The following is a 22,088-nucleotide window of genomic DNA, read 5'->3' on the forward strand; positions in this document are numbered from 1 at the left end:
TCCAAACCCTGCCAGTATCTTTCTTCTAACCATCAGAATTCGATAAAGTAGTTATGAGTTTTGTAATAGTAAGAAGCCCCACCCCTCATATAATATAAGAATTTTAATTTTAATTGGTATTTAACGAAGTACTTTTATTCTAGAGTATGGCCTTTTTTCTACATCACAACACTCATAGACATAAAGATGTTACCAAAAAAATAATAACACATAAATAATAACATTTTGTTAATTTTAACTAAACATAGTAAAGAAAATTTGATCATTTTTTAATAAAATGCAATAGATAATAAAATTTAAAAACTGAAAGATTTGTTTCATACACACTTTATTTTGCCTTCCATATTTTTAAACTAGGTGACTATGTCTAAAAATGGATCTTTTGCAAAAATATGATTTTTTTTAAACTTAATATTCTTAACGCTTAAACAGTTTTCTTTATAAAAACGTTTGGATTTTGTTTCCTAAATCCATTTTTCAAGAAGTTACACTGATTTTTATTAACGTTTATATACCTTTTAAAACTATTTTACATCTTCAAAAGCCGTTTTCTCAAATTCAAATCTTTAGTGGAATTTACTACCGAAAAAATGTCAAATTCAAATCTCGTGCATATTTTTTGGCCAACTTTGGACAATAATTTCTAAATATGTCTTGTAGTTCCTGAACTTTAAATTAAGCAGTATATTCATTTAGAATATTCTATAGTTGTTTTAATGCTTCACAAAGAGAAAAAAATTGAAAGTTCCATGTCTTATTTATCAGTCGAAATTCGTTATTTAAAGAGTGGATAGAAATGCAGCTTATTTTTTAGTTCAGGAACTGGAAAATATATATCTTTTAAACTATCAGCAAAATTTTGAGCAAATAATTTTATGAACACTAAAATTAAAAGATTTTTGCTTTATATAGCTTTTATTTATAGCTCTTTTTAATCCCTCTCCCCCCCCAAAAAAAAATCCTTTTTTTTTTTTTTCAAAAAAAGACAACTTTTGTTATTTAATTGGTATATTTTGATTTCATATATGTTTTTTTTAAATCTTTTTTATTAAAGAATTCAAAATTATAACTATTCTACAGCGTCTTTCAAAAAAAAAAAAAATCACCACGAACATAGATAGACATCTTTAAACACAGATATCTGAATTTATTTTTCATCGCTTTGAAAGAAAACACACTGTGGTTTCCAAAACTTGGAAAAATCTCATAAAGAAAAAACCTCACCTCAAGAACTTTAGCAGAATTGTAAAACTATTTATAATGCTGCGGTAAGAAAATTTCCAATTGTCCATATTACATCATTTTAATATCGGATCAATCAATACCTTAAAACTAAATAGGGAAAGAAGAAAGAGCATTAAAATACAGGGCTTAGTTTAGTTTAGTTTAGTTATATTAACGTCCCGTTTTAAAGCAACATAATATCATTAAGAATGACCAATGCTTTTATCAGCGTCAGAGAGACATTCATGTCTCTTAATTATGTTATACAAGTTATTTAAAATAAAATAAAGTACTTAATGTATGCCATAAAGCATATAAAAATTAACTACGGAAAAAAGTACACCAATACTTCTAAAATTCTATCAATAACACATTTATCAAAATACACACAACACCAAAGAATGGAGAAAATAATTATTTATGAAATGTCATACAAAAATGATAATAATTCCTGAGATATAATGAAACACAACATAGAAAATAATATCAATAATAATAAAATATTTACCTAACGCACAATGTTATCCGAATTTTAGAAAAACCAGAAAGCACCAGATATATAATAATAATAAAATTTAAAAAAAAATCAAACTATTAATCCATCAGTCAAGGAAATGATTCCAATGTTCGAAGAGCTCTACCTCAAATAACGAGATAATAGAAACGTCACGATGCGCACTGAGTTCAATAATCTTGAAGAACGCCAAAAATATGTTTCATCATATTGACGACAACAATAAACAAAATATTTGTTTTAATCCACCGAAAACAGCAACCGGATAAAGGAAACGGTGAAAATGCCGGGGCGACGGTGTTTCGGTATCGATACCCTCGCCGCTGAACCACTGTCATCAAAGATCCCAAAAGCCAAGCAATGCATTCATTCGCACGTGGAACGACTACGTCATCCGTGACGACACCTGCACACTGACCTTGGCTTCGACGCTGACCTTGCCGTACTGCTTGAACGCGCCTACGGTTGCACGGCGGAGACACAGACAACAGCGCTTAATTTTACCCGAAAGTCGCATTTATCCCAGCAGATTGGCGATTTCGTATGGCGGTTGGAATCAATTAGCATATCTGAGAAAGTGACGATTTGACGACTGCAGTGTTTTGCTATTCACCTCACTTTTATCTGTATCAAGTTATTTTAAACTCTTTGAGGCACACGATTTTAAAGAAATTAAAAACCCTAATTGGGTAGGTTTTTTTTTTTATTTTTATTATTTGAAAAAAAAACACACACACTCATTTCGAATATTTAACATAAAACATTACTCAAAATATTAAAGGAAGTATTAAAATTACAATAAATCCCTTTTTACTTAGTGGCCATACATAATACCACTACTTTACAGCTTCAAAATTAGTATAAAACATCAAATAACATGTTTTTTTTAAAAATTATGAATCTATTTACTCATAATAAAACAACACATACCATTTTGAACGACAAATATTCACTACTTCAAATAATGCGCCAACTTTAGCACACATAACACACTGATGAATTTTGATTTGAATTTTCTCCCCACTTATTTACGCATTTACAGTTGGTGCATAATATTGCCAACTGAATAAAAAAGTTTAAATAAAATATAAAATTGTATGACTATGAGTCAAAGTTTAAAAAGTAGGTTAAGATATATTCCTATATTCCCTCATGCATAAAAAGCTAAAGCAAAAGGTGGCACGATTTCTAACTCACTTAACTAACCACGAAAGGTTAAATATCCCACATTTATCCCGTTGTCACTGCCTCAATAGTAGGTAGTCCGATAATACAGATAAAGAAACTGTTTCAAGAAAAAGTAATGTAATCATTAAATTGTATTAAAAAGTGAACTGGCATAATGCACTGTAAATTATAACTACGGTTAAAAAAAATTTATTCCCCATTTTTCTCTTTGCACCACTATAGGAATTTTTAAATTAATCCTATAAAATTATACAACATTATAACATTTAAACAGTTTTTAAGTTAAGAATATTATAAAAAATGCAACAAAATCGTTTTCGAAAGAAAGGTAACAAATAAAAGTTACATCCGCCCGACCTAAAGTATACGGATTTGAATAAATGATCTGGATGTCGGGTTTTCAATGAAGTGAGAACTAAGGTGTAGTTTTTATGGCCATCACTAACCAATTACAATATAGTCGATAATTCTGAACGAAACGATTGTTTCGTTAGGAAGTATCGATGCAGCACCTCCCGTAAGTGGTACGTCCTGTCATCGGCAGGCAGTAACTCGACCTCACACCATGAAGCAACGTTCACACGAGGCCAACTACTGTGCAAAAAAAGATCAAGTCTACCTCCGGAAGATCATATGACTCAAACAGTTGCCTCAAATAAAATAAACAAAAATAAATAATTAATTAATTTTAAAAAATTGATGAATTGTGCCAAACATAAACACCGAGAAGTAAAATAAATATGATTAATCGAACCACAAAATGAATAAATTTATACAAAAAGTACTTAAAGTAATAAAAATATTACAGAATTATGATACGGAAGAAAACTAATCAATCTCAAGAATGATGAAATTCGATTTTGAAAATGCCGAGATCTGTGTTTCGGTGGAAATGTGTCATACCTGTATACATGCTGAAATTTATTGCTTAGTCATAACTTATCATTAGAATCAAATGCTTTTATTTGCAAATAAGGAAATAGTTAATTAATCACTTTGGTTACTTTTCATGTGTCATATCTGTTATTTGCTGAAATTTACTGTTTAGTCATAACTTATCATTAGAATCAAATGCTTTTATTTGCAAATAAGGAAATAGTTAATTAATCACTTTGGTTACTTTTCATGTGTCATATCTGTTATTTGCTGAAATTTACTGTTTAGTCATAACTTATCATTAGAATCAAATGCTTTTATTTGCAAATAAGGAAATAGTTAATTAATCACTTTGGTTACTTTTCATGTGTCATATCTGTTATTTGCTGAAATTTACTGTTTAGTCATAACTTATCATTAGAATCAAATGCTTTTATTTGCAAATAAGGAAATAGTTAATTAATCACTTTGGTTACTTTTCATGTGTCATATCTGTTATTTGCTGAAATTTACTGTTTAGTCATAACTTATCATTAGAATCAAATGCTTTTATTTGTAAATAAGGAAATAGTTAATTAACCACTTTGGTTACTTTTCAAAAACTTTTTAGTCTATTTTTGCCATCCCCCCCTTCTTGACATACATATTAAAATAAATTAAAATATATATATATGTTCACAATTTACTCAAATCAATTACAAGCATATTGATTAAATTAAAATTCTGTTTAAGATATCCGACTAGGTTCGGGGACGAATTTTTAAAAAAATCATACATGAACATTTTTTAATTGTACCAAATAGTTAAAACAGACTTGAAAAATCAGTATTAGGAGAAACAGAAAAAAATACATTCGTAGCCTTTAGTTTTTGGGAAAAAAAAAAAAAAAAAAAACTGCTTTTTGAATGAAAATTTAGTAAAATTTTCAAGATTAAGAAAAACAGAACAAGTTAAAAAAAATAACGGAAATATTTATTTTATATTTCACCTATATATAGCTCAAACTACATAAAATGTAACAGACTACAAGATAAAAATTATTTTAATAAATAAAAATTTTATGAGTATTTGAACTTGCCGTTAATGATTTTTTTGCCAAAATGTGTCTATGTTTCGAAATTAAAAAGTGCCTGTAAAATATGTCGAAACGATCCTACTTTAAAATCCGCGGTCTATCATACCCTCAAAGGTCTTGGATACATGCATACCAAATTTCATGAAATTTTATTGGACTGATCTTGAGATATCATGTTTTCCGTGAATTAATAACATTGAAATATTCATTCTTTAGTTTTCACGCTTTTTTTTTAACGAAAATGTCAAAAATAAACAAACTACGGTTGAGTAGGTAGAGAGTTAATATAAACATATCAAACAATATTTTGAAGAATTTTACGGTAAAAAAATAAAATAAAACACTCATTTCGGTTAAAAATACCATTGTTCCCGATTTCATTTTTATTTGTTGTGTATCACTGAAACTTTTGTATCAATAGTCCTATCTCGCATGTATTTAAAAAAAAGTTTGTCTTAGAATCTACGAAATTTGGACTTTATTTTCAGAAAGTCATAATAATAATAATAATAAATCAAAATTTTCTGGAAAAATCATCTTTACAACCTTAGTCGAATACCTTAATTAAGAATAAATTGGCCAGGTAGAGGGACTTCATAATGAGCAATATAAGGGAGGGGGACATGTCTAAACTCGCCACTACATATACATATGCTTTGGTAATGTTAAAAAAAGGTGCAAAGAGAAAAGGATTTTCTTTCTTTCGCTTAATCTGAATGCCATATAATAAACCACTATGTGCAATTTAGCATGGATGGCGAAATACCTGAATGCATTAAGACACCTTCAACGAAATTATGCACTTTGATTGTTATAGCAATAAAGACTTGTGTAATGATTGCAATTATCTCAAACCGACCCCGTGAATAGAAATGACCGATATTAAACATGATATTGCAGAATAACAGGTATGCTGATTGCATAATAAACGCTTCGAACTGAAGTGTATTCTGCAAGAGATATAAACTCACGGAACAACCACTTAAAATAACAAACATAATGATAGAAGTCAATGTTAATCCAGAATGAAAATAATGCAGGAAATAATAATAATTATTACTTTAAAAAAAATCTAGAAAAATTTTGTCAGAGGGTGCATGGCTTTTGTTTTTCATTACAACAGCGCCGGATTTTATTATTTTACCATAAAACTGATTAGATTATAAGAGAAAATTAATTTCAAACACTGAAGTATAAAACTGTTTGGTACATGAACATTCATGTATTCATTTTTTTTGCAGGCATTTTTAAGAAAAGATTAGTTTTATGTAAATGTACCTCTAGTGTTTTTAAGTGGTTGAAACATTTCTGAAATGAATTCACTTTAACCTAAAAATATATACTTTTCTTAATGTCAATGACAACAAATTTTCAAAACAATTTAAATTTTATGGAAATAGAACAATAAAGTAAATCCATATTCATATATGAAACCAATGCGCAGCGTTGCAGTCGCTTTATTTTGCAGCCAACTGCGAATTTTGCAGAGGAAAAAATGTACTTAACATATCTTGAATCTAATTTACGTTTTAATCTAACATATTTTAACTCTTTAAATGGCCATTTTTTTTTCTATTCATGGCATATTAAAAATAAACGTATGTGTTGAGACTCTACCTGAATTTCATTTCATTCAGTCGTTTCTCCGCTAATAAGATTCAAAGATGTGGGATCGTAATGTGAAATAATCCACTCGTTATTAATCCGACTCCATTTTATTATCTATCTAAATTACAATTCTATTTACATGCTATATTTATATTTAGTTGCCATATACAAAAACATACATTGGTTTCGCGCGCAGTTAATTCTGATTTTAGAGTTGTAAAAGCAAGTTATAGCTCTAGTATGATTAAAGTTAAAATTAGTTTTTAGCCAAAGGCGCTCGTAACATCCTCCCACCTTTTGATTTTTAAATTAGGAGGTTACAAAATCAAAATTAACAAAATATTGCATTCAAAATATTTAGAAATCAAAACATGAAATGCACATATTTGAAAAGTACATAATAAAGTTTAAAAGTTAGTTAAAACGTGAAGGTTTAACCACTTTTCTTCCACTTCTAGTTTTTGTTTCATAGTCGTTATTTTCCGAGCTCGGGATTTCGATTTCTTCATACGAAGCAACCGGTTCGTTTTTTCTCGCACCCACAGGATCGTCATGGTCTAATTCCAAGGGGTATAAACGTTGCACTGGACGCACAAGTTCCCCACTCGCTGTTTTTAGCTTCACTACTCGGATGCAGCCATCTTTCCCAGGAAACACTTCGATTACCAATCCCAAAGGCCAGTCTAGTCGCTTTTTGATATCACTTTCAATTATAACAATATCTCCCACTTGCACTTGTCTAGATTCCTTTCCTTTTGGCTTCTTCTGGATTAACAAGCTTAGATATTCTTTTCGAAATCTTTTCCTCAAGTCCTCTCGTAATTTTTGTTGATACTGATATCGTTTGGAGATATTTACTTTATCCAAAGTATCCAAATCGGGAACTCCTACCTTTGTAGTCTCTTGAATGAACATTGAGGGAGTCAGTGGAATTAAATCATTCGGATCTTCCGATAGATAATTCAGAGGTCTAGAATTGATGTTGGCTTCTACGTCACAAAGAATAGTGAACATTTCTTCGTAATGAAGCGATGCCTTTCCTAAAACTCTTTTTAAAAGCTTCTTCACCATCTTAATCATGCTCTCAAAAAATCCGCCCCACCAAGCAGCTGTTGGGGGGTTAAATTTCCACTGAATTCTTAAGACGGAGGCGTCATTGACAATCTTGTCCCAATCAAGAGAACCCATCAAATTATTTGTTCCAGTAAAATTTGTTCCGTTATCGCTGTATATAGTCCTAGGTCGCCCTCGTCTTGCGACGAATCTTCTAAAACCTAGAAGGAATCCATTAGTTGAAAGACTCTGTATTAATTCCAAATGAATGGCCCTATATACAGCGCAAGTAAAAAGCAAGATCCAGGCCTTTTTCCCGTCCTTTAAATGAAGCGGCCCTGCTAAATCCACTCCAGTGACTTCGAATATCAAGGCTTCCCGTACACGATCTTCCGGTAGTGGCGCAGGAATTGATTCAATTTTCTTGCTCGTATATCTTTTGCATCTTATACACCTTGAGAGCACTTTCTGGACAGTTTTTCGGCCCTGCAGAATCCAAAATTTTTGACGGATATCTGTTAGGACAACTTGAACTCCAGCATGGGAAGAGATCAAATGATGTTCGAAAATCAATCTCTCCACTAATGGGTGCTTACAAGGCAATACTAGAGGGTATCTAAAATTTTCTTCATCATCTCGTCTAGTAATTTTAGTTTTCAATCTAATTAGTCCATCAGAATCATTAAACACACAGAGTGATTTAAGTTTTGATCTTGCATCTTCGTTATTAAAGGTTTCTTGTTGCACGATTTGTATCACCTTTCTTTCGGCGGCATCTAGTTCTGCAACAGTTAAAAGATCTTTCATCTTTTTAATTGGATTTCGGCAATTTTGTACAAATCGTAGCATCCATGCTATCATTCGCACAATTTTAGAATATCTTGAGAACTTGTACAAATACCAGGATTTATTCAGATCTGTAGAGTTGACCAAAGTTACGACCCTCTTTTTCCTTTCCCGGAAAACCTCTTCAAAATTGTATTCAGAGTCTGTCGCTGGCCATTCTTCTTCTGGAAGTTTCAACCACTGTGGACCCTCCCACCATCTCGATTTCAAAAATCCTTGGATTGAACAACCACGGGAAGGGAGATCAGCAGGATTGCAAGTGCCTGGGAGATGCTTCCAAGCCTCCTTTGAAGAAAGACTTCTTATTTCTTCTACTCTGTTATTCACGAACGTACCCCAATGATCTTCTTTTTGAATCCAATAAAGAGCAACAGAAGAATCTGTCCAATAGAAAGTAGGTACGTCTCTCAAAGACATAGAATTTTTAATATCTGAAGTTAACCTAGCTCCAATGCAGCATGCCAATAATTCTAGACGAGGTATTGTAATAACCTTTAAAGGTGCTACTCTACTTTTTGCTTCTATAAAATATATTTTGACTTCCTCTCCCAAGGTATTTCTCAAAAATGCGACAGAACTGTATGCAACTTTGCTGGCATCACAAAAGGTATGAAGACTTAGTCCTTCTGTGCAGCCATTGATCTTTACACATCTAGGGATCTTAACTTCAGACAGCAATTTCAAGTCAACAATCAAAGTTTTGAATTTTTTCTGAATGTCATCTGGTAGAATTTCATCCCACCCTAAGTTTCTTTTCCAAATATTTTGCACTAAGAGTTTTAAACATATTGTCACAGGACATAAAAATCCAAGGGGATCAAATATCTTTTGAGACGTTGACAGAATATTTCTTTTACTGCAAACATCAAAATTAAATTCTGTATTTTGTAAATCACAGAAAAGGAAATCTTCATTTGTATTCCATAACAGTCCAAGTACTGAGGTTGGAACAGTTGGCTCGTCCCGACTTAGGTCCCTTGTATATTCCCAACCTCGAAGATCAAAACAAGCCTTGGAAAGCAACAGCTTTGCTTCTTGAATGAATCGGGTAAGATCATCTTCATTGCGCACGGATGTCACACAGTTATCTACATAAAAGGAATTCAATATTTCGGAGGTTTCAGGAAAGCACTCTTTACTTTCCTCTAGATGATTCATCAAAACCGTTGCCAAGAGGAAAGGACTACAAGTGAGGCCAAAAACAAGACGGCGGTGACGAAGTATCTCAAATTTTCTTGTTTCGTAATCTTTCCACCAAAGAAATCGCAAAACATCTTGATCCTCTTTTGCAATTGAGATTTGAAGAAAGGCTTTTTTAATATCAGAAATTACCCCAATGTTATTTTGTCTGAATTTTCTTAAAATGGGTGGAATTTGCTCTATTAAATTTGGTCCCTTTTCCAGACAGTCATTTAAGGAAGGAACTTTCTTAACTCGACAAGAAGCGTCAAACACTGGACGTACTTTGGTTGATGAGTTTTCCTTAAAAACACCTCGGTGCGGCAAATAATAACTTGGATTTCCTTCCTCTATTTTGGGCACTTTCTCTATTATATTTTTCTCAAGCCATTCTTCAAAAACAGCCTCATATTCTGCATATTTCTTTTCATCTTTTAACTTTTGTGAAGTACGGATACAACGTTGTTCAGCTGTTGATCTATTGTCTTGTAGAATTTCCTTTGCTTCTATCCAAGATAGCTTAACTATGTATCTGCCATTTTCATCTCTATCCACTGTTTTCATAAAATGATCCATTGCGTTTCTTTTCATTTCTTCTTTAGATTTTGTTTCAACTGGATCCATAATACCTAAAGTTTCTAATTTCCAAAGATCAGCGATAGAGCTATTTTGTATTAGCATTGAAGTCACCAGTTGAGCGGAAGTATTTTCCTCTTTTCCTCCAAAAACTTTACCCATGATCAGCCAGCCTAATTTTGTTTCATATGCTACTAATCCACATTTCAGAGCATATATATTTCCTGAGAATAACTGTCCGCAAAAGTCAGCCCCTATCAGCAATTCAATGTCCGGACAATCTTTGCCTTGATCAGAGAGTATTATATTCTTTTTCTTCAACTCCTTTTGCCAATTTCCTTTGTGGATCCGAGGTATTTTTCCGCATATAATTGGTTGATCGAGGACTTGCATATCGTAAGTGAATCCCGTATTCAAATTCTGAAGGGTTATTTCATATAGTCCATGATCTTGTTTTTCTAACGTAGATCCACCAAATACCGAATGTATGATATTTTTAACTTCAATGGGCCTCAGATTCATTTCTTTAATTGTTTTCTCTAATAAGTATGATCGCTGCGAACCACTGTCAATAAGAGCTCGTACTCTGCGTGTTTTTCCTTCTGCTTTAATATTAACTTGCAATGTTTGAAGGAGAACTTCTTCAGCAGCACACTGATTGGATAAATTGACATTTAGATTCTCTTCCACCTCAGGTGTTTTGACTTTTGGTTTGTTTGTTGGCAGATCTGGACACATCAAAGTCCAATGCCTCTTATTACAAAGCAGGCATTGTACATTTGACTTGCAAATTCTTGACCTATGGCCAGGCTTTAAACAAGTGAAGCAGCATTTTTTATTTTTCAAAATCTTTTGTTTCTTTTCAAAATCAAATTTTTTGGCATAGTAACATTCTTTGCTTTCGTGAGGTTTTTCACAAAAAACGCAGATGGTATTATGTTTTCTTTTTTCTGTACCTCCTGAAAACAAATCTGTAGCAGTAGCCACAGAATCAGAATTCCTCTCATTACGCACCTTAGGTGCAAATCCTGATTTCACTAAGCGAATTCTTTCCTCACCTTCTATTTCTGTTTTCAGAAAGAGTAATAAGTTTTTCAGTTTTTCTGAATAAGCATTGCTTTCCGGGTCATGATTTGCTATTATAATTGGATTACGCAACCATACCCTGAAAATATCTTCAGGTATGCAGGATTCCACCAGGGGGAAAAGCATTGCTGAATACTTGTCTGATGTTAAACCAATTGATTCTAGAGCTCTTAAGTAAGTTTCTAATTTATCATAAATTTGCGACGTGCTTAATTTCCTTTTAGCTTCTGAAGCATTTATTATAACTAATTTTAGTAGCTCACGAACGTAGTATTCAATAAGCAACTCATCCTTTCCGAAACGCGATTTTAAACTTTCTATTGCCTTGCAATAATTCGCATTTGTTGGAGGATAACTGTCTATAATTTCACGAGCTCTAGTTCCTTCACTTACACATTGGATCAAATATTGAAATTTGTCTTCATTTTCTAATTTATCATCATCATGAATACGCTTAAATTGACTCCAGAAAGCCAGCCAATTCTTAATTTCACCGTTAAATTTAACGAGTTCTATTTTAGGTAACTTAAGTTTTCGTTTAATTCTAGGAGAAACAGAACCAACGCTTTCCTTTTCAGCGTAAGAAAGTTTAGTTAAATATATGTCCACATTTACTTTCGCTTCAATCATTTTTGTGCTGTATTCTTCGATTTTCATATACTCATCTTCATACTTTTCGGTATCAGAATTTTCCAGAAGAAAACTACATATTTCATTATCTAATTTGGCCAAATCCGAATAAATTCGTTCCAAATTGCCGAAAAGTGATTTAATTTCTTTTTCCTTAGGTTCATCGACCTTTAATCTTTCAATTAAAACATTATACGTTTTCGTAAAGTTAGATCTAATAGGTATTCGCTTCTTAACGGACATCTCCATTTTTATTTCACTACTTAATTCTTATTGCAAATAAAAACAGACGTACCGTATTTTTAGCAATCACGTCCGGGTTCACCACAATGTTGAGACTCTACCTGAATTTCATTTCATTCAGTCGTTTCTCCGCTAATAAGATTCAAAGATGTGGGATCGTAATGTGAAATAATCCACTCGTTATTAATCCGACTCCATTTTATTATCTATCTAAATTACAATTCTATTTACATGCTATATTTATATTTAGTTGCCATATACAAAAACATACATTGGTTTCGCGCGCAGTTAATTCTGATTTTAGAGTTGTAAAAGCAAGTTATAGCTCTAGTATGATTAAAGTTAAAATTAGTTTTTAGCCAAAGGCGCTCGTAACAGTATGATTGATACTAGCTTATGAAAAGCAGTTTATTTAGCTTGTTAGATAAATATAATTTGATTTGTTAATTAATCTGATTAATTAATAACTAATTAGTAAATGAAGACACATCCTTTTGCGTAAGATTAGAAACGGAAGCCTCTAAGATTTTGTCTTATTGAAAAAGAATTGTGAGAACTTATACCAACCTACATAACTACATTCAAAGGTTGGTGAATTTGGTGGTAAACATACTTCCAATGGCCCTAGAAGGAGTTAATAATGCGTTTTGCATTTGTTATGTTACAATGGCTATACATGAACAGACTCTATTTAAATTTGATATTTTTATCAGAATTATTGAATTTAAATAAAAAATATAAGAAGAAATAAGAAGCCCAGAAGCTTGAATTTTTTAAAAACAATTTCTTATTGCTGTATGTTTAAAGTTTTGTGCCTACATTTGCTTTACAAGGACTACGCACATGTTTCAATTTAAAATCAAATATTATTTTAATTTATTCTAATAACATTCCTAATTAATTACCATTTGCCAGTTTTATATTATATCGCTTTCTAATTTAAATAAAATTTCAGATTCTATATTTAAATAGTATCTAAATTCGTTCAAACTATCGTTATTTCAAGCTTCATTATTTTTTAAAAGATTTCTAAAATTTATTTTTATTTATTTATTGTATTCTATATAATGGAATCGACTACCATGAAAATGATTAACGTTTTATTATTTCAGCTTGTCAAAACATACTACTTAAAATTTCTTATATAAAGATTAAAATCAACAAACAAATAGGATATATTATAGAAGATAGGAGAGAAAAGCAGGGCGCCGAGACTCCTAAGAATTCCTAGTTGACCATCTCTTTAGAAACATTTTACAAATGTCTTCTGCGTTTCAATTACTTGGAATAAAAAGTAAGTAGCGCCTCCCGAAAAGCAAAGAGATTAAGTGTTGCAATATGAAGCAATGTAGGAAACATTTATTGACGTACGAATGACGTTTACCAAGATTGTTGTTTGTTGTTCACACTGAATGACATTGCAGCAACTTTTCCGAACAGCAAGGGCCAAAGTCCCCCGGATATGTGTTTTTTGCCCAAATGAATAGAAAAGATAAATGATCACATTCTTCAAATGCGATTTTGAGGTCGAGTCATATCCTGATATGTTAGAATCCATAAAATTTATAAAATAATTTTTGGGGGGTTTTCAGAAGGTACATTTATTATCAAATACTACGACCGCAATCGATGTTTTATATTTTCTATATAAAATAGAGGGTTATCTTAGTCGCTATTTATATGCAAAGCTTTTGAATGAATCCAAAAACATTTGAAACGAAACGGATAAATTATTACATATTCGCAATGTTACAACAACGATTCCCCCGCTGTTCCGCACCAACAGAACAACTAAGTTGATATTTCTACGTTGACAGGGAGAAGAGAAGTAATGTAAAAGATTTTAATTTTCTAAAAATTTAAATCCAGTAAAACTTCGGTTAACAATGGGGTAGAACGTAAAAAGTAATACAACGGATAACTACAACGGATTTTTGCTTTAAATTTGTTTCTGTGTATTTTTCAGCATGGTATGCTTCCGTTAAAATTGTTTATTATGTTATTATATTTTTGAGCCCGTTATTCATTTTCGTTGGCCACTTTAATTCATTTTAATCTTGTAACTATTTTATCCTTACTTCTGAAAAAAAAAAAAATACAACGCTGACAAAACTGTGCATCAGATTAAAAAACGAATTAAAAAAAAAAGAGTTTCATAAAAATTGGGAAAATATTCATGTCATTAAGCATAAACGCAAGAGTTTAATATTATTTTGAAGGTTAGTAATCTGATGTTTTTCCTTGTAAAATTATAAATAATTCACAATATTTATTCTTTGCATGTTTGCATAAAATAATTCATAATAATATTCATATAAAAAATTTAAAACGCTCCTTGGATTTCAAAATTATTTTTTAGAGAGCTTGAATTTGCATTCTTATGAATACATGCGTATATATTTTGGAACTTCACAAATGAAGATTTTTTTTTTTTAATCAATACCCTTCACGAAATATCGACATTTTGCTGATATTTCAAAAGACTTGGATAATACCATTTCTATAACTTATTATACCAAAATGATATACGTAATATTTATCAATATTACTGCATTATTTGGAAGAAAAAAGTGAGGTATCGATTTATAGTTTTTCTATGCAGTCTTCCTTTCTCTGCAAAATTTTCACTGCAAATCTTTTTCTTTACAGACGCCTCCAGTAAAACATGTTTAAAAGTATGCATTCGTTTAAGGCAGAAAAACAAACCACGAAATGTTTCTTATTGGTTATCCAGTTACTTTACAATCACCACCAGTATAACACATTTCACAGAAGGCACAGTGTCATTTCAGTTATATGACAGAGAAACAACGAGACATTCAGTAACCACATTTATTCAGTTAAGGCTAGAAGGAAAAACATGCAAAAAATATGGATCAAAAAGCCCTTACATAGTTACATTATATACAAAACTTATCAATTATATTAGAGCCCAATTGACTTTTATATTCATTTTAAAATACAATGCACTCCCGACTATCCAGCCTAGTTTTTTTTTTTTTTTTTTAATCATTATTACATTAGGAAGGCAAGGTGTTTATTAACCATTAAGAACTTTTTCAAAACCTAAAAACTGATATTTTAGGGTTTCCTTTTCATATCTGTATAATCATTTATCTGTAAAAAATAAAATGAGTTTGGGCCAATTTTCTTAAGAATTAAGGGTACGATTTACGCTAATGTTTTGTTTATGTTTCCTGCACTTAAGTTGGGCATTACAGAATTTATGTTAAAATGTGAACAGTTTATATCCTTTAACATACTTTTTCTCTAATAAATTCTTGAAACGCGCAATGCAGTATACAATACGTGCAATGCAGTATATATAAACTACCGGTGCAGAGCCTTCTATTTGAACTCGAAGCGTTACCGGCAACAGCTTCTATAATTCACCAGGCCGCGGGTGCGTTTACACTGAGATAAATGGGGGGCTTAATATTTAATAAGTGAGAAAATACATATTATAACAGTAAATTTTGGTATAAAAATTTTGTCTTCTGATATTGGTGGGCAAAGAAAAGAATTCATAGAACTCCGGCCTATCTGACTTTTTTGTTATCCGACCTGCCTTTCGCCACGTTAGGCCGGATACTCGGGAGTGTAATGTATTTAAAAAGTAAGAAATCAATAGCATATGATTTTTCTAAACACATTTTAAGAAGTAAATTATTTAGTAGAAATTTAACTGCATGTAGATCCACAAATATGAGTAAAAAAAAATCATCATTTTATTTAAATATACCTCGCTAGTATATTTTAGACTAACATATCTTTAATGGTCAATCGAATTTTTACTGCATATCTCAGACATTTTACTGGCTTTTTTTTTTTTTTTTTTTTGGCGCGGCTTAACAGTCATTTCATAATTTTGCTTTTGGACATCAATTACGTTAGTACAATGAGCAACTTCATTTTCTGTATAAGATTCAGATCTGAAAGAAATTTTTAAAATCTGGAACCTCAATTTTTTAAAGATGAATATTTCTCTGCAAACTGGCAACTTTTTTTAGAGGTATTTTTTTCGCAACATCCTTTGATACTAGTTTTTCTCTCGGAATTTGATTGTTTGCCACATTTTTTTTTTTTTTTTTTTTTTTTTGCTAAGAGCTTTTATTCTGCAATTCTTTGCTGCTGAATTCATGTTTTACAGACTTCTGTTCATTTTATTTTTCAAATAGTCCATTCTATGAAAATAAATTGCAGTTTTCTTCAAAAGCGGAAAAATAAGAAAATCCCCCACCCCGCGACCATAAAAAGAGGAAAACCGTGGAAGAACCATATCCATGCACAATATATTGTACGGTAAGCGTCCGTTTGCGATAGAGGTACAAGCTACAAGATATCTTTTTAACCATATTTACACAGCAGTAATTATACCATCAAATTAAATGAAAGACATGCTATAAATTGAACAAAGGTATGCCTCTGCTTTCTTCTGATTCTTCATTCAAATATAAATGATTGAGTTGGCGCTCACTTCAAAGGGTTTTCAGTCTTTGTTTATGAGAGCAGCGAAAGTTTCTGTGACACAGTCGGAACACAAATCAATTTTATCATTCTCCTCTATTTTAAGAAAGCACTCGAGACTAGCGTCACGGTAGCACCTTTTTATCTTCCTCAAACCTCTTGATCGCATTTACATGTGGAAGACAGAAAACGCACGATAAGCCTGTGACGAATGAATCACGACTCCACTCAACACAATTTAACGCTTCTCTTTTGCCTTTGTTTCCGTAGAAGTAAAATATGACCTCGCAGAGCTTTTAATACTGCTAAATCTACAATTTACGCATTTTAGAATACGACATTGGGTTTATGCATGTAGACATCGCCGGTTTAGGCCGGAAACCGTTGATTTAAACCTTTACTTTACATTAGCTCATCTAAAATCTCTACACATTAAGATTTCAAATCGACCCAACAACACATTAATTATAGCTGAATGAAGTTATGCACAATGTGTGATGTTAAGTAATGCCAGCGCGGTTGTTACTATTATTTTATGCACATAGTTTCACTCTACTGGCAACAGCAAAAGCAAACAGTTTTTTGGATAACTACCAATAGCATCTTCGTTAGGAAATGCTGATTTACACTGTTAACCAATGCAGTACAATTGACAACAAAGAATAGTATGACCCTATTCTCAACCCACTTGTGCAATTTTCATTTCATTGCACGATATAAAGCTTAGTGGAAATACAGCTGATTTGTCGTTTATGTATGATATGATTTAAACTTTTAATTTCTCCGTTTTCATGTTTTGCAAGAATTGTTCACGCTGGTTCTCATAATAATGAACTATGGTAAGGAATGGATGATGGTAAATGATTCCTAATCAGATGGATGTTTGATCTAAAATTAAATATCAATCAAAGGAAGGATTCCAATAAAGTTGAACGACGCAGCCAACGTGTGACATGTCGATTGCTGAATCTATTTTTCTACAATTCAAATTACATAATATTTGAGATTGACAAGTTTCATATGTAAAGATTTTACACATTGCTCCTCTCTACCTCAACAACAAACACACTTATGAATTAAATCAACAGTAACCCTGAAATATGAATTATTTGGATAAACAATAGCTTTCAATTATGACATTGCTCTTCCAGAGGTGGTATATATGGCGGACCTTAACCTTCCTGCTGCGTATCCTGCGATTTCCGCGAGTTGGCAATTAGTCCATTTTCTGTTGCATTCCGCGTCTTTCGCAGTTTAGAGTGTTTATCTTTACGATTACAGATTTTTATTGTATTATATTATTATCGTGAAACATATAGTAGAAATTCACTTTCTTTGAAAAATATATGAGATTTGCAAACATCGCATCTAAATAGTGATTTTATAGAATTACGCAGCCAGAGAGTTAAGAATATCAAAACTTGGGAACCTGCAACGTAAAGTGAAATCTTAAACAACTGGATTGCAGCAGCCTTTTTTATTCACAAGTAAAGTCGCAGTTAAACATGCTATCAATCAGAGGTTTTGTTATTCGATTAATATCAGACAAGGAGAACAATTTTTTTTAAAAAGGCAAGCAATACATATTGAAAAGCTGAAATCATCAATTAACTTAAGATAACAATGCTTTTATTAAGGGGACAAAAGGTCACAACTAAAAATAAAAATAGCAATACTTCATTTCAAACACGAGAAAAAAGAAATACAGATTAAATATCATTATAATAGTCTATAATAATGCTTTGAACTAACTTCACCTGTGACTGAGATCGTGACAAATCTAGCCCGTGAATTGCTTTGAAAGATGCAAAGCATTTGCAGATTTAATCTGATAAGAAAACAAGCCTCATGGTCCAAAGAAGAAGCAAATATATGCTAATAAGAAATTATAAAAAGTGTATATTTAAAAGGGTTTAAATTCTAATGGAATTCGTAGATCATTCATATCTGTCAACCTATCAACAAATAATACGCAAGAAATACAGCAACCCCATTACCTCATTAAAATAGTCAGTGGAGCGGTCAATTACCATTTAGGGTAATAATAACAATAATGATTATCTATCTACATGCAAAACTTGCAACTGATTGTTTAAAATATAAATTTGAAATCTGTTAAAAGAAATAATATTTCTAGTTTGTTACTTAAAACGAATATTTTTTTCAATTCCTACTATTATTTCACATTCTCCCTATATATATTTATATATCTTTCTCAAATTTTTAATCGTTAAAAAAAATACTCTTTATTCATCCACTCAAGCTCAAATACATTTTTTAAACTTGTCGTGCATGACACTTGATGCTAATACAGTTTCTTCAAATTATAATTCATTAATTATTAAATTTAATTAATTTTTAATACTTTAAATATAGTTTCAGCAGTTTGTAACGAAAATTGAAATCAACACGCAGTAACTCAATCAGTAAAATGCAAGGATTTCAGTACTTTTCACATGAAGGTGAAGAATGCGATTTCAATTCTTGCGAAAGTAGGAATTGACTTATTATTTTATATTATATATATATATATATATTATTCGTTACTATAAGCACATCATAACAGTTTCAACAGTGTGAGATTACCTCTTCATTTTAAACATATATTCCCGAATGACACAATCATATATGAAGATAAAAACTACACTGCGCAAGTTCGAAAAAGCTTCAAAATCAACAAGCGGGACTTTTCCCCTTGAAACTTTCTCGCATATTCTCCAATAAAGGTTTTATCTCCCTTCCACCGTATATGTTTGCTTAAGTCCGCGCATACCTTGCATTGCATTTGTAAACAATAGTTACGAAATATAGATCTTTGCTGCCAATCCTGCAATTTTAGTAAATCTATCACAAAAATATGGATTTTGGACACTTTTTTTTCGGCCAACTGACACCAAAATTTGACACGAAACTACAGTTGTAGCCACAAGATAGCGCACCGAATTTCATCCATTTAAGACACTGGATTTATAAATTATTGGGTTTACATGCATGCGAATGTACAAACCGACAGACGGATTTGGTTCAAATTAGAAAAAAATATCTATATTTTAGAAGCTAAACCTGTGTACGAAATTTGATTTACCAAACTCTTTGAGTTTTATAATTGCCGAGTTCACTTGTACTCGAACAACCAAACAGATAGACTACCCGTGATTAGATTTCGTTCAAAATTTGATAGAAATCTACAAATTTGCCATAGTTCCATATAGAAAATTTCAGCCATCTAGCTCAAAGCGACTTTTGAGTTGACGTTTTCACTGAAAAGTAGATAGATTAGATTTGGCATCTAGTCTAAAATGTGGTGCTTTGTCAGTTCGAAGTTAGTTGGAGTTTGTCGAGTTCGAATTTTTTGACGAAAAAATACATTACTTCTTCTAAACTTCATATACGAGAAAATAAAAAATTGCTGCATCTGTTCGTCATTTCGGGAATCGAAAATTCCATATTCGTCACTAGATAGCATCGAGAATTGCGTTGAGGTTTTAATTTTTGAAATGATAATCGTAATGTTTCTTATATCCATTTTTATAAGTACATAAGTTCTCAAAATAAATTCATTATATTAGTACAAAGTTCTATCAAATATAACTGTATTCCAAGATTTTCAATTCTTTTGATAAAAAAATTTGAATTATGTCTCGATGGATTAATTTTTGAATGATTCTTAAAATGTATTTTGGAACAGCCCTATTTATTCTCAGATAAATACTACACTATAAATTAGTTACAATCATAAATGTTCTAGTCTTAAATTCAAAAAGTTTTAAATTAAAGATATATATGGTATATTATTTCTTCTATCAAAATTTTCATTTCAAATCGATTCACAATTAGCAAGAGTTTGTTGACAAACTCTTGTAACTGCTAGAGTGATACTAAAATTTGCATTCAATAATAAATGACAGATTAAAAAAGTTCGAGTTTAATGTAAACAAATGGGAGGTTTTTATCGTCTGAAAATAGAAATGTTTTATTTAATGAAAATTAATTTAGAAAATATTATTTTATTGTATTAGTGTTCCACAAATACTAAAAAAGAAATTTTTTGATAAAGATAATGGCATAGTTTTATTTAATATTCATAAGAATATTTTAGGATATTAAACATGAGCATAACATCCTTATAACTGTTATAACCTTACACCTATAATAAACTTTAAGGCTACAATTCTTTTTCAACATGAAAGATGAGTATGAAAATAGCATTTTCTGTAACATGGCAATTTATATATAACAAAGCATTTCAAGCTCACCGAGACCAAAAAGTTGAGGAAAGCCGGGTTGATATCAAATTATTCTTCCCATTATCATAAAAGCCGATGCGAGATAAAAAGAGAGGCCATCGAAGCGCGACAAAACGCATGCGCCTCAGGTAGAGAGAGCGTTCGTGTAGGCGACAGAGACCTTCAGGGTCACTGCCAAGGACGCGCACAGCCCAAGGTCACGCGAAACATGGAAAAGGAAGAAACGGGAGAAATAAAAAGCGGCGAGCGGGAGGAAAAATCGTCTCATGCGGGTTGAATGAAACTCGCCTCTCGGAAGGCAAGGGGTTGGAATCGGAAGTCATCACAAAGGAGCCTCATTTTTTAAAATATGGCATCTCCAAGGCCGTGAAAATCATCATAAAAAGGAAAGAAAAAAATTATGCAATAGATTAGCGTAATCGAAAAACGAATTTAGCGGGAACTAAAGTTCAAGGATGGGTAAAAGAGTAAGGCTACACAAATAGCCAAAATTGTAGAAATCTTTTGAAGGAAGGGTTAATGGTTCAGAGCATTAACTGTTTTTCAAATAATGCTATGAATATACATATCAAGAGACGCTTAATTTTATCAAGGATATAATAAACAGTGACAAATATTCCGCTGTTTTTATTCTTTTTATGGTAAAATGAAGTAGTTATTACGTAAATTATTATAAAATAATTTTCTTCCACTTATAAATGTAATATGAATATGCAGAGATTTTGTACTGAGTCCAAGATTTTTAATCCTTTGCATTCCACTGTCCAACACCACTGGACATCACATTCTAATTGCAAAGGTCGATCGTTCAGTAATATTCCTAATTTATTTTCCCTAAAATTGATGCTGTATTCATATTTTTTTTATATTTATTCAAACTGATTTAACTCGTTCCATAAATTAATTTGGATAGGCCATCCTCATTCTAATAAAATCTACCAACCACAAAATGTCAATAGTATTAATCCTTTAGACCCCAATGGGACATATATGTCCCGCTGATATTTTTAAATCATCCAAAGGGATAAATAAGTGGGGAATTTATTGAAGTGCATGTCCCAATGTTTTTCTGTGATTACATTCTTATGTTAGTGTCATTTTTAACTACATCTTGGTAACAAAGTAGTAATAAAGAAAGCCGGCCGAAAACTATATGTGCCATGAGTAAAGTTGCATTCTGCAAAAACTGTTTTACAATGTATTATACATAGAAATGTCATAAATAATGTTGGATATGTAATTTTTTTTTTCAAAAAAATTGTTTTAAAATATTATA

General features: G+C 31.5%; 1 protein-coding gene across 2 annotated transcripts in view; it reads right to left on the bottom strand.

The window, feature by feature from the left end:
• Positions 1-22,088, bottom strand: part of LOC129962687 (nuclear hormone receptor FTZ-F1 beta-like) — a 133,859-nt gene that overhangs the window by 40,079 nt on the left and 71,692 nt on the right. Inside the window, exon 1 of one of the 2 annotated variants that reach the window (XM_056076601.1) lies at positions 1,733-2,061. The exons of the other annotated variant lie outside the window; for it this stretch is intronic. The gene's annotated coding sequence lies outside the window, so the exon portion shown is untranslated. Of the gene's footprint in view, positions 1-1,732; positions 2,062-22,088 lie in introns of those variants that run through there. 2 annotated transcript variants of the gene reach the window in all.

Source organism: Argiope bruennichi, chromosome 3, assembly GCF_947563725.1.
Source record: "Argiope bruennichi chromosome 3, qqArgBrue1.1, whole genome shotgun sequence".
Classification (NCBI taxonomy): Eukaryota; Metazoa; Arthropoda; class Arachnida; order Araneae; family Araneidae; genus Argiope; species Argiope bruennichi.